Raw genomic sequence first — 12288 nt, forward strand, 5'->3', positions numbered from 1 at the left:
GGAATTGTTTTATGTGTTATGAACTGTGTTAAAAATGAAAAATAAAATTAAAAAAATTAATAAATAAAAATAAGAAAAAGAAATACAAGGCTGAGGATGAGAAGAAGAGAGACAAGGTGTCTTCCAAGAATTCTCTTGAATCTTATGCTTTCAACATGAAGGCTACAGTGGAGGATGAAAAACTGCAAGGCAAAATTGGTGATGAAGACAAACAGAAGATCCTTGACAAATGTAATGAAATAATCAACTGGCTGAATAAGAACCAGACTGCTGGGAAGGAAGAATTTGAGTATCAGCAGAAAGAATTGGAGAAGGTCTGCAACCCCATCATTACCAAGCATACCAGAGTGCAGGGGGCATGCTAGGAGGCACGTCTGGTGGATTCCCAGGGGGTAGAGCAGCCCCATCTGGAGGTGCTTCTTCCGGACCCACCATTGAAGAGGTGGACTAAACAACAGAAACAGTATTCCACACAGCTTTCCAAAAATCGAAGGACTCAAAATTTGTAGCTTAGGCAGTAGCAGTTTAAGAGTAACATTTAAGCTATGGTGTAAATCTGAGCATTCCAAATACCTGAATGTGTGCAGAGGGAGAGAAGTGAACAACACCGCACTTTATCAGTACTGTAAACAAGTGGAAATGCAATTCTTGTCCTGGAGAATAAAAAGTATTTAAAATTGGCACCATAAAAAAAAAAAAGACTATCTAGACCTCTTAGAATCACAGGGTAAAGTAAAAAATAAAAAGAATCCATTACTCTCTTCCCGAAAGAAACCCTGAAATAAAAACTCCCAGGAACACTAAAGAAAAAACAGAACTTGCAGGTCAAAGAAAAAATATTGTGAGCAACCAAAAACAAAGAATTCAAGTACTGAGGAATCACACTCAGCATCACACAAGACTTAACAAACACTATTATAGCAGAGTATTAAGTCTGAAATTAAACATTCCAGAAGGCAAAAGATACAAGCTTACAATCAAGAACAACTTACCACCCCAAGGAAGCCATCAATATGAAGAAAGGCCCCATATCCTCCAAAATATTTAAAGCAGCACTTTTTGTGATAGCTAAGAATTAGAAACAGAGTAGACACCCATCAATTGGGTAGTGATTAAACTGTGGCACATGAATGTAATGAAATGTTACTGTGCTGTAAGAAATGATGCAGGTGATGAATACAAAGAAGCATGTTAAGTTTTATATGAACTGATGCAGAGTAAAGTAAGCAGAGTCAAAAAAATGTACACAGTAACAACAATATAAACAGAAACACACACACACACACACACAAAAGCAAATGAAACAAAATATAAAGATCAAGCAGGACTCTAATAAAAAGATATGAAAAGATACCCCCAAGCAGACCGTTCCATGGAAGTGGGAGGTTCACAGCTGTTGAACACTACACATTTTAGGACTTCTTCAATCTATTGATCTGTTGTGCTTATCTTTTTTCTTTATAAAAATACTATTTGTCATAGAGGATGACTCTTTGGGAGAGGTAAAGGGAAGGATATTTGGGATAACTATCAAGATAAAAAAACAAAATATCAACAAAAATTTATTTTTCAAAATAAAAGGATAAAGCTTTAAAAAAGAAAGAAAGAATGACTTAAGCAGGAAGACTGAGTACAATCTCTAGTTGGGAAAAAAAATGAGCATTTAATTAAATAAAATTTTTTCCAAGTATTCCTAATGAAAGGACAAGAACTTAGCAGCAACTTTAAAATACAAATACAGGACTTAAGAGAAACATAAAAAGGTAAATACAAATGAACAATCATAAAGGACAAAGCAAAGATAAATAGTTATTATTCTAATAAAGGGGAGAAAGATTCATCTCAAAATTCAATCCCCTCAGAATTCTATCATCAGAGGTCATAGAATCTAATTACATAAAAGGGTGAGAAATGATTATTATGTTTTAATGAAAATAAGAAAGGAAATGGAAAGGGAAAGAAATACATGGTGGGAGGAGATGAAAGGCAAGGAAAATTATCTCACATAATCCAGTGGCCAAATAGAAATCTGTTGGGGTATAAGCTCAGTTCTCACGTGAACAGTCTTGGGCAGGTAAAGGTGAGGGCTTCTTGATTGCAAGCTCTCATGAGGCCCCCCAGGGAACAGCTGGGAACTGAGGAGTGAGATGCAAGCTTTTTTGTTTTTCCACCTCTTCTCAGTGGAAACTTGCTAGGGAGAGCATCCCACCCTTCAGATTGGTCCATGGTCTGAGCACACCTTTTTGTTAATTAGCTAAGGGGCTGAGAGCATGCACGGTATCCACGAGCGAACTATGCAGCTGGGAGAGCTTAAATGGGGACAGGAAAGCCTGAGGGTTCCCCTCATTTCCTTGCTCCTCAGGAGGAGAAGGGGGGCTCCCATGGGGGGCTCCCGCAGGGAGCACTAGCCCTGCATACTGGGGGGGTGTGGTTCCTTTCTCCTTGGGAAGAACTCGCCCTGCATGCTGACATGTAGCTAAGATCCAGAATAAAGTCTACAACTTCTGTTTGACTCTGGAAGTCTCTTCTCTTGATACGTTTATCCGGCTGGCCACCGAAGACCTGGAGATAGGTAAGATGACCCGGGCAGCCCACAGCAGTTAGGCTGGACAGAAATCTATATAAAGAAGAGGGGAAGGGCAGAAGCAGGATTTTAGCTAAGACTTGAAGGAAGCCAGGAGGTGAAGATGAAGAGGGAGAGTATTCTAGAAAAATGCACAATCAGGAAATGGAGATTTTTGATAAAGAAACATCAGAGGAGGTCAGAGTCAGTAGATTATAGAATGTGTGGAAGGTAGTAAGGTGTAAGAAAACTGGAAAGGATGTAACCATAGCTGTGCTAAATGAGATGAAACAGGAGTAGAAATGAGTAAAGGTACTAAAGTTAAGTACGTGAGGGAGCATCAATATGCATACGTATATGGGAGAATTAATATTTTTCATTCTTGAGAGAGTTTCTCCTGTCTGCTTTATAGGCTGACTGCTCCTATATAATTTTAGTCCATGAAATATACTGCCTACGCTACCTCTGAACCTTTTGAAATATCTGCTCTCCCAAAATCTAGGGTTTGTGTCACACTATTTATGCCTAGCTTTCCTCTCCTTTTCTCACACAACTCCTACAACATCCCCATTACTCTCATCTCATGAAATGAGATATTTGTAAAGTACTTAGCATAGTGCCTAGTACATAGCAGATGCTACATAAATACTAACTGTTAATCATTATATCCCAGCAACTAATTCTTCATTCTTAGGGAGAATCAGATCCTTTACTTTTCGAAGGCTGAAATTATAGTTAAAACAAGTCAAAAAAGTTATTAACTCCTTTGCTCTGGGAAGAGAAAGAGCTCCAGCAAATGTCTGAGTAACTGAAGCCCCCAACACAACTCTATCATGTTTCTATGCCAAGTTTGTAACATTCCCAAACTCATTTGCTTCCACCTTCTTACTGGATAATCTGTAGTATACTCCAATGACAATGTCACTGTTGTTTCTCTCTCCACTGATTTTTATCCAAGTGTGCTTCACCTTGCTCCCTTATTCTCCTTTTCCATCAGGTTTCTAGATTTCCTCACATAAGTATACTATCTTACTATATGATGCTAATCCACTCCAGTATCTTTCATCTTATACCTCTTGTTTCTTTTGAATATGGCACATCCATCCAAAATCACTATACATTTGTCTCCTGTGACCCTGATATCCTTGCTTTAATACAGCTACTTTCCATATGTAGCTTAGTGGTATATATATACACACATACATACATACATACATACATATATATATACAAATGTGAAATTCTCCTTCTTCCCCCCTCCCCTAACCTTTTTAGTCTAAAGCCCTTTTGAAAAGATTTGCAGGACATCATTCCAATACATTCATAATAGTCTTTGTTACGCATTCTTCCTTTCTGGCCAAGAGTTCCTGAGTCCTACATTTTAAGCTGCGATATAGAAATCCAAATCCCCTTATCACACATCTTCTCAATTCAATGTAGCTGCTCTGCTAGATACAAAACCCAGCCTGACTCGGAAGCAGGTCATCTACAAATGACTTAACACTATGTTTGACAACAGATCCAACCATTCTGGAAAATAATCTGGAACCATACCCAAAGGCTATAAAATTGCGCATATTCTTCACCCAGCAATACAACCACTAGATCTGTATCCCAAAAAATTTTTTTAAAGGGGGGTAGGAGGAGGACCTATATACATACAAAAATAGTTACAGCAGCTCTTTTTGTGGTGGCAAAAAAAAAAATTGGAAATGGAGGGAATGCCCATCAACTGGGGAATGACTAAACAGGTTGTGGTACATAACGATGACGGAATACTATTGTGCTTATAAGAAATGATGAGCAGGATGAAAAACCTATGAAAACTTATATGAACCAATGTAAATTGAAGTGATCATAATCAGAACACTGTATACAGTAATAGCAGTACTGTAACAATGATCAATTGTGAAAGACTTAGCTACCCTAATCAATACAATGATTGAAAACAATTTCAAAGAACCCATGATAAAAAAAAAAAAAAGCCATCTACTTCCAGAGAGAGACTCTGAGTGCAAATTGAAGCATACTTTGTTTTAAACTATTTTCCTTGCTTTGGAAGGGGAGGGCAACAGAGTTAATATAGAAATATGTTTTGCCTGATTTCATGTGTATAACTGTTATCATATTACTTCCTTCTCAATAGGTGGGGAGGGAGAAGGAGAGACTCTGTAACTCAAAATTTAAAAAAATAATATTAAAAATAAAACATAATATTTTACATAAATTTTTGAAGCTTGACAAGTGAATAATAGTTCTCCTTCTGACTGGTCTCTAGTCCTTGCAACGAACAGGCCTGCACACTAAGACACAGCCCTTGGGAAAAACAAAGAGTGTTCAGAAAAGCTTTACTGAAATGTTTGGCTACAACGTGGCATTCTAAAATCAACTAATTCCTATCCACTACAACAAAATGATAGCTTCAGAACAAGGCAGCATCAATAATAAAACATTTATAAAGAAGGAGTTTTCTGCTTGTAATGAGGATAATGTATAATTTCTTTATAATGTGGCAGTGCTATCCATTACATATTTTGGAAAATTCAAAGGCTTTCATTCTACAGATAACCAGTCCTAAAGAAAAACAAAAGAGGAGTACTGTGGGGATCACCAACAGCAAAGACAATGCTAACTTGTAAAGAATATCTTTTTTCAGAAGAATTCAAAACATTCAATATTGTGTTATTGAGCTTGTCCTTTATCTACAGGAATATTGCCAATCATTTTAACATTTTTTAGGTAATAAAAGGGCTAAAAGAACTATCAAAATTTGTCCTGAGTGACAGGTTCAGAAGGAAGACAAGATTGGAATCCAAGTCCTAGTAGAAGAAGCACAATATAGAAATAAAAAAGATGTCAGAATGATGCCATGAGTATAAAAGACCTAGATCTGAATCCAAGTTATACCCCTGGCTTGAGAACTACTTATAAATTGCTTGCCCCTGTTAAGTTCTTGAATTTGATGTATCCAACTGATGGGCATTCCCTCAAGTTTCCAGTTTCAATTCATTTGCTACCACAAACAAAACTACTATTAATAACATGGGGTCTCTTCTTCTTTCAGTGATCTCACTGTGGTAGAGACCTAGCAGCAATATCACTGGGTCAAAGGCACACACAGCTTATTAGGTTTAGATGACAATATTTGTCATCTTTGTTTTCTGTCAACTTTACCAATTTAATGAGTATAAGGTAGAAACTCAGAGTTGTTCTATTTCATATTTCTCTAATTATTAGTGGATTTGGAGCATTTTTATATAGCTATTTATAGCTCAGACTTTTTCCCTTGAGAACTGCTTGTTCATATTGTTTGACCATTTATTAGTTGAGAAAAGGCTCTTATTCTTTAGCATTTAAATCAGTTCCCTATTTATGTTAGAAATGAGACCTTTGTCAGAGAAACTTGAGAGTTCAAAGAATTTTTTTGCCCAGTTTTTATTTCTTTTCAACTTTAGTTGCATTACTTTTGTTTGTGCATAAACTTCTTTTAATTTTATGTAATAAAAATTATCCAGTTTACTTTCTATGATCCTCTCTATCTCTTGTTTGGTCTCCTATTCATAGATCTGTCAAGTAAGTTCTTCTCTTAATTGTTTGTGATGTTACTCTGTTTGCATTTGGTGCTTATCTTACTGTGAATTGTTGGTCTAACCTAGTGTCTGCCAGACTGCTTTCCAATTTTGCCAATAGTTTTCACACTGTAAGTTCCTTCCCCAATAGCTGGGATCTTTAAAGTTATTAAACACTAGGCTACTATGTTGATTTGCTTCTATCTACACTGTATACTTAATATGTTCCACTTACTAATCTCTTACTTAGTACCAAATTGTTTTGGGCAGCTAGGTGATATAGTGGATTGACTGCTGGGCCTGGAGTCAGGACAATCTCAGTTCAAAACTCAGATATTTATTAGCTGTGTGACCATGGGCAAGTCACTTAACCATGTTTGCCTCAGTTCCTTATTTATAAAATAAGATGGAGAACACTAAATGGGATCATGAAAAGCTAGACACAATTGAAACAACTCAACAACACCAAATTGTTTTGATGATTACTGCTTTGTAATAGAGCTTGAAATTCCTCCTCCTTCCCACATTTTTTCATTAATCCCCTTGATGTTCTTGACCTTTTCTTCCTCCAGAAGAGTTTTGTTATTATTCTCCTACATGGTATAAACTTTTGAACTTCCCAATTAGGATCTAGTCTGACATATTTTCTAAATCTATGGGGGAGGGAAGTTAGAAGGTAGGAAGCAGGGAGGAAACAGTAGCAGGCTATAGTACTTATGCTACTCTGCCATTTCGACTCTACTTCCTATATAAAATTTTTATGAGAATAATATATGAATACATTGAGGGTACCCTTAATAAGAAAAAAACCACCAAATTAAAAACTAAATAGAAATCCTTAGAGTCAAATAGATTAATAAAACTTAAAGAAAAACTGTGAATAAAAATAAGACCTGGTTTTCTGGAAGAAAAAAAGATAAACCGTAAGCTAATTTGATTTAAAAGAAAATAAAAACCAAATTATTATAGTATCAAAAGAAAGAAAAAGAGAATTCACAACAAATGAAGAAAGAAAAAGGACATAAGTATTTGGAAACTATTTACCAATAAAACCAACAATTTAAATGAACTAGATAAATATGTACAAAAATATAAACTACCTAGGATAACAAAATAAGAAATAGAGGATTTAAACAACTCAATCTAAGAGAAACTGAACAAGTCATAAATGCCAGATAAAAAAAAAAAAAGACTGGATGGATTTAGTGACTATCAAAAATTCAAAAAACAATTAATTGTAATATTATACAATTTTACAAAAATAGCAAAATAAGTGAATCTAACAGATTTCTCCTATAATACAAATAGTGTCTTGATCCTACACCCAGGAGTGTTAAAACAGAAAATAAACTATAGAAAAACATTCCTAAAGACCAATGACGCAAAAACTGTAAATAAAATATTAACAAAGAGATTGCAACAGTTTGTCACAGAGACCATACACTATGACTATGATGGATTTACACCAAAAATGCATAACTTTTTTAATATTAGGAAACCTATAAACATAATTGGCCACATAAATAATAAGAAAAACAAATATAATTTGTATCAATAAATGCAGAAAAAGCCTTGAACAAAATATAACACCAATTCATTAAAATCATTGGTAAAGGTGGGAAAAATAGATCTTTTCCTTAACACAGTAAAAATTATAAATCTATAAATAAGCGACAGCATTCTATGGAATAGGCATGAATTAAGATTCCCTTCCAATAATTTCAGGAGTACAACAAGAACACCCACTGTCACTACAATTACTTGATATAATATTAGAAATATCAGCTATGGAGGGAACAAAACAATAAAGAAACTGAGGGAATAAGCATATGGCAAAGATACAAAGTTATTGGTTTTTGCAGATGATATGCAAGTATGTTTAGAGAATCCTAAGGAGTTGACTAAAATATTGAAATAACTTCAGCAAAGTTAAAGGATATTAAATGGCCATATAAATCATCAGCATTTTAGTATAATACCAATAAAACACAACAGAAAGAAACAGAGAAATTCCATTTAAACTAACTACAGAATATATAAAATATTTCAGGGTGTAACTACACAGGAACAATATAAATACAACTTAAAAAAAAAAACTCTTACACAAAAAGGCCTCCTAAATAATTGGAGAAATTTTAATTGTTCATGAGTTAGCTAAGCCTACAATATAATAAATAATATAATATATATTACATAAATCTAAGACATATATGTACATACCACATTATATAAATTATGATACATAAAAAATAATCCTAAATTATTTTACTAATTTGAGCCATACCAATCAAATAAGGGATTATTTTATGGCACAAGAAAAAAATAAATCTTAAAACTGATCTGGAAGAATAAAAGGTCAAGAATTAGAAGGACAACAATTTTAAAAAGTGGAAAGGAAGAGGGCCTAACAGTCAGATTTCAAACTATATTACAAATCAGAAATCATCAAACTAATTTTGTTTAAATTATTTTAATCAAATTAAATAATTTTGGTTAAAAAAGAGAGGCTGATCAAGTGGTACAGATTAGGTAAAAATATAAAGAAGTAAATGAACATAGTGTGCTAGTGTTCAATAAACCTAAAGACCCCTAGCTATTGGGGTAAGGACTTGTTTTATGACAAAAACTGCTGGGAGAGCTAGACAAAGGTCTGGCAAAAGACAGGTTTAGGCCAACATCTCCATCAAATACTAGTATAAACTCCAAATGGAATTATTATTTATACATAAAAAGTCACAACATCACAAGTAAATTAAAGGGGCAAGAAAGAAACTGCCTATGTGATCTCTGGATAGGGAAACAATTCATAATCAAATAAAAGAGAAGATCACAGAAGGTAAAATGGACAATTTTAATTATGTAAAATTATAAAGTTTTTAATGCACAGAAAATTAATAAAAGTAGGATTAAAAGGAAGAATTTGCTGGGGGGGGAAATCTTTGTAACAAATTTCTCTGACAAAGGTCTCATTTCTAAGCTATAAAAGGAACTGATTCAAACATTAAAAGAATTAGAAACTTTTCACAACTGATAAATTGGTCAAGAGATCTGAATAAGCAGTTTTAAGGGAAAACATCCAAGCCATAAAGAGTCAATATAAAATTGGTCCAAAACACCAATAATTAGAGAAACACAAAACAAAACAATTCTGAGTTTCCAAAGAAAGCATGGGAAAAAAACCAAAAATGACAAATGCTGGAGAGGCTGTGGGAAAATAGAAACATTAATGCACAGCAAAAGAACTGTTAACTAGTCAAGTCATTCTGCCAAGCAATTTGGAATTATGCCCCCAAACCTAATAAACTGTGCATACCCTTTAACTCAGTGATACAGCTACTAGATCTGTACCACAATGAGATCAAAGAAGAGAATTCATATATACAAAAATGTTCATAGTAGTTCTGTTTGTGATGACAAAGAGCTATACAATGAGAGGGTGTTCATCAAATGAGGAATGGCTGAACAAATTTATAGTACATAAACAGAATACTACCATACTGTAAGATATTTTGAAGAGGACAGTTTCAGAAAAACCTGAAAATAAAACTGGCATTTCTATAGTACTTTAAGTATTTATAAAGCACTATACATATATTCTCTCATTTGATTTTCACAAGAATTCTGTGAAGTAGGTGCTATTATTATTACAATTTTACAGATGAAAAAAACTGAGACTGAAGGAGGGTGACTTCCCTAGGATCACACAACTGGCAAGTGTCTGGAGCAGAATTTGAATTCAGGCCTCCTGAGTCTAAGTATAGCTGTCACCTACGGGTACCACCTAGTGAGCTCACTTTAATTGAGAAGAACAATACTGTAAAGACAAACAACTTTGAAAAACTTGGGAACTTCGACGAACAAAGGAGTGACCATGACTCGAAAGGACCCTGGATGAAACTACCAAATTCCTGACAGAGGAAGGGGCTCAGGGTTCAAGAGAGAGATGTTATTTTTTGGATGCAGTCAATGCAGAGATTTGTTTGGCTTGTCTATGTGTATTTCTTACAAAGTTGTTTTTTTTTTTTTTTTAGGGGGATTAGGGGTGGATGTGGGAAACAAAAGAAGGAAAGATGGTGCATTTTTGTTAAGTGAAAAATTAAAATTTAATTTTAAAAAATGTCACTTGAATTTTTCACCTTTACTCCATGAGTAAATGTGAATTCTCAAAGTTCTATAATTATTGTTGCTGACTTTTAATAATAATCTTTGTTGTTATTACAGTTATTACTAAAACTGTGTAATTACATGGAGCTTTACAGACTACTATGCACTTTCAAATCTGTTGTTCCATCTCTAAGGCCAAAACAATCTTTGTGAACTAGGTACTATGTAAGCATATTCCTAAGATCATAAAATTTGAGTTAAGAGGTTGTCCAGACCAGTAGTATCAAACTCAAATAGAAACAGGGCCATTAAACCCCTACCTAAGGATGCCTCCTGCCATATACTGAGTTGGAAAATCGCATGCTAATATTTTTTTATTTTCTATCATATTTTTACTTATTTTGTTAAATATTTCCTAATTACATTTTAGTCTGATTCACACAGCAATGTGGCTACTTGTCTGAAACCTCTGATCTACACCAATTCCCTATTTCTTTCACTGTACACATGCCCATTTTATAGATGAGAAACTAGAGGTTCAGAGAGAAATCATTTGCCCCAATTCAAATAGCAGACAACAGAAAAGCTACACCTAGAGCCCAGGTTTTCTTTTTCCCAGTCCAATGTTCCATTTACTTTATGTTCTTCCTCTTTTACAAAACCAATCAAACGACTATGTCAGTTTCATTCATGATAAAGCCAGAGAAGTACTGCAGAAGAGTTAGGTGACATTACATAAGAGAGTAGGACATTAGGAAGACTAGAGTTTGAATCCTGATTCCAATGCTTTAGTTGTGTGACCCTCATCTGTAAAACAGTGATAATAATAACACCTACCTCCCAAGATGATTGTTAGGTTTAAACCAGATAACAAAAGTGTTACACAAATGCTAGTTAAGAGGAAGAGGAGGAGGAAAAGCAGCAGCAGCAGCAGCAGTAATGATTTTAAACTGTTATTTCTTTCAGGATCCACAGCCTATGAAATTCAATAGACAAGAAGAAGCCACAAACATTCACAGCTTAATTTCTTTCTAAAAGTGATCCCCAAAGTAGAACTAGAGTTATTAATATAGTCCAACTTTTCCTTAAGTAAAGACCTTATCTCCAAACCTTCCCAGTCTTCTTCTCATTCACTACCCTCTACACACTCTACAATCCCCACCACTGGGCTACTTGCAGTTTCTGGGGGAAGATATTCTATCTCTGTATGCTTTGTACTAGCTGCTCCTCATGCCTGCAGTGGTCTTCCTCCACAACTCCACCTCTTATGTGCCTTGGGCTCACTTCAAAGCTCACTTTATGGCCCACCTTGTGCAGGAAGACTTTCCCTACCACCTCCCCTCTTCCTCCATTGCTAATACCTTATCTCCTCAGACTAACTTCCATCTGCTCAGTGTATACCTGTATGTACCTAATTATCTGCTTCTTATTTCCCAATTAGAATGTAAGCTCCTTTAGGATGGGAACTGTGTCTACCCTACTTTGTATCTAGTATCCACAGCACAATTCCTTGCACACAGAAAGTGCCTAATAAACTCTTGTTGAAAGTACGGCCCCAAAGAAGAGACATGATAAGACAGCTTCTTCCCACTACTCCACTTGAAGAGGCAGGAGGTTCACAAATGTGTATTAGTCACTTTTGTTGAGTTTCCCTTCTTCTTTTTCTTTTTTTCTATAAAAATAATCTTTCTTACATGAGATTGATGGAGTCTAGCCACTGTCCCTATCCCCAATATCTCAACTTCCTCATATGTCTCAGTGCCTCACTAGAACAGCAGGTATATCAACCACATACATCAAGGCTCAGATAGGACCACAATAGCCAGCCACCCATTTTGCCCCAGAGAGGACCACAATAGCCAGCCAATCAGAAAGCAGCACCAATGGGACATGGACCAGGATGTTTGATTACTAAATCACAGCCTAAGTGGACAACTGTGCAGTAACAATAACGAACTGTCCTAAGGTAAACTTATGACATAAAAAGGCTTATTATAACATCATTATCATGCAAAAATGCCCCTCCCCCTAGGCTTTTCTGTATGCAATCTG

The 12288-nt window shown here is 35.2% G+C and overlaps 1 protein-coding gene across 2 annotated transcripts in view; it reads right to left on the reverse strand.

Moving 5' to 3' along the window:
• Positions 1-12288, reverse strand: part of UVRAG (UV radiation resistance associated) — a 428278-nt gene that overhangs the window by 383024 nt on the left and 32966 nt on the right. The gene's annotated exons all lie outside the window — the stretch shown is intronic.

The sequence above is a fragment of the Notamacropus eugenii genome, chromosome 5 (assembly GCF_028372415.1).
Source record: "Notamacropus eugenii isolate mMacEug1 chromosome 5, mMacEug1.pri_v2, whole genome shotgun sequence".
In the NCBI taxonomy this organism is placed as follows: domain Eukaryota; kingdom Metazoa; phylum Chordata; class Mammalia; order Diprotodontia; family Macropodidae; genus Notamacropus; species Notamacropus eugenii.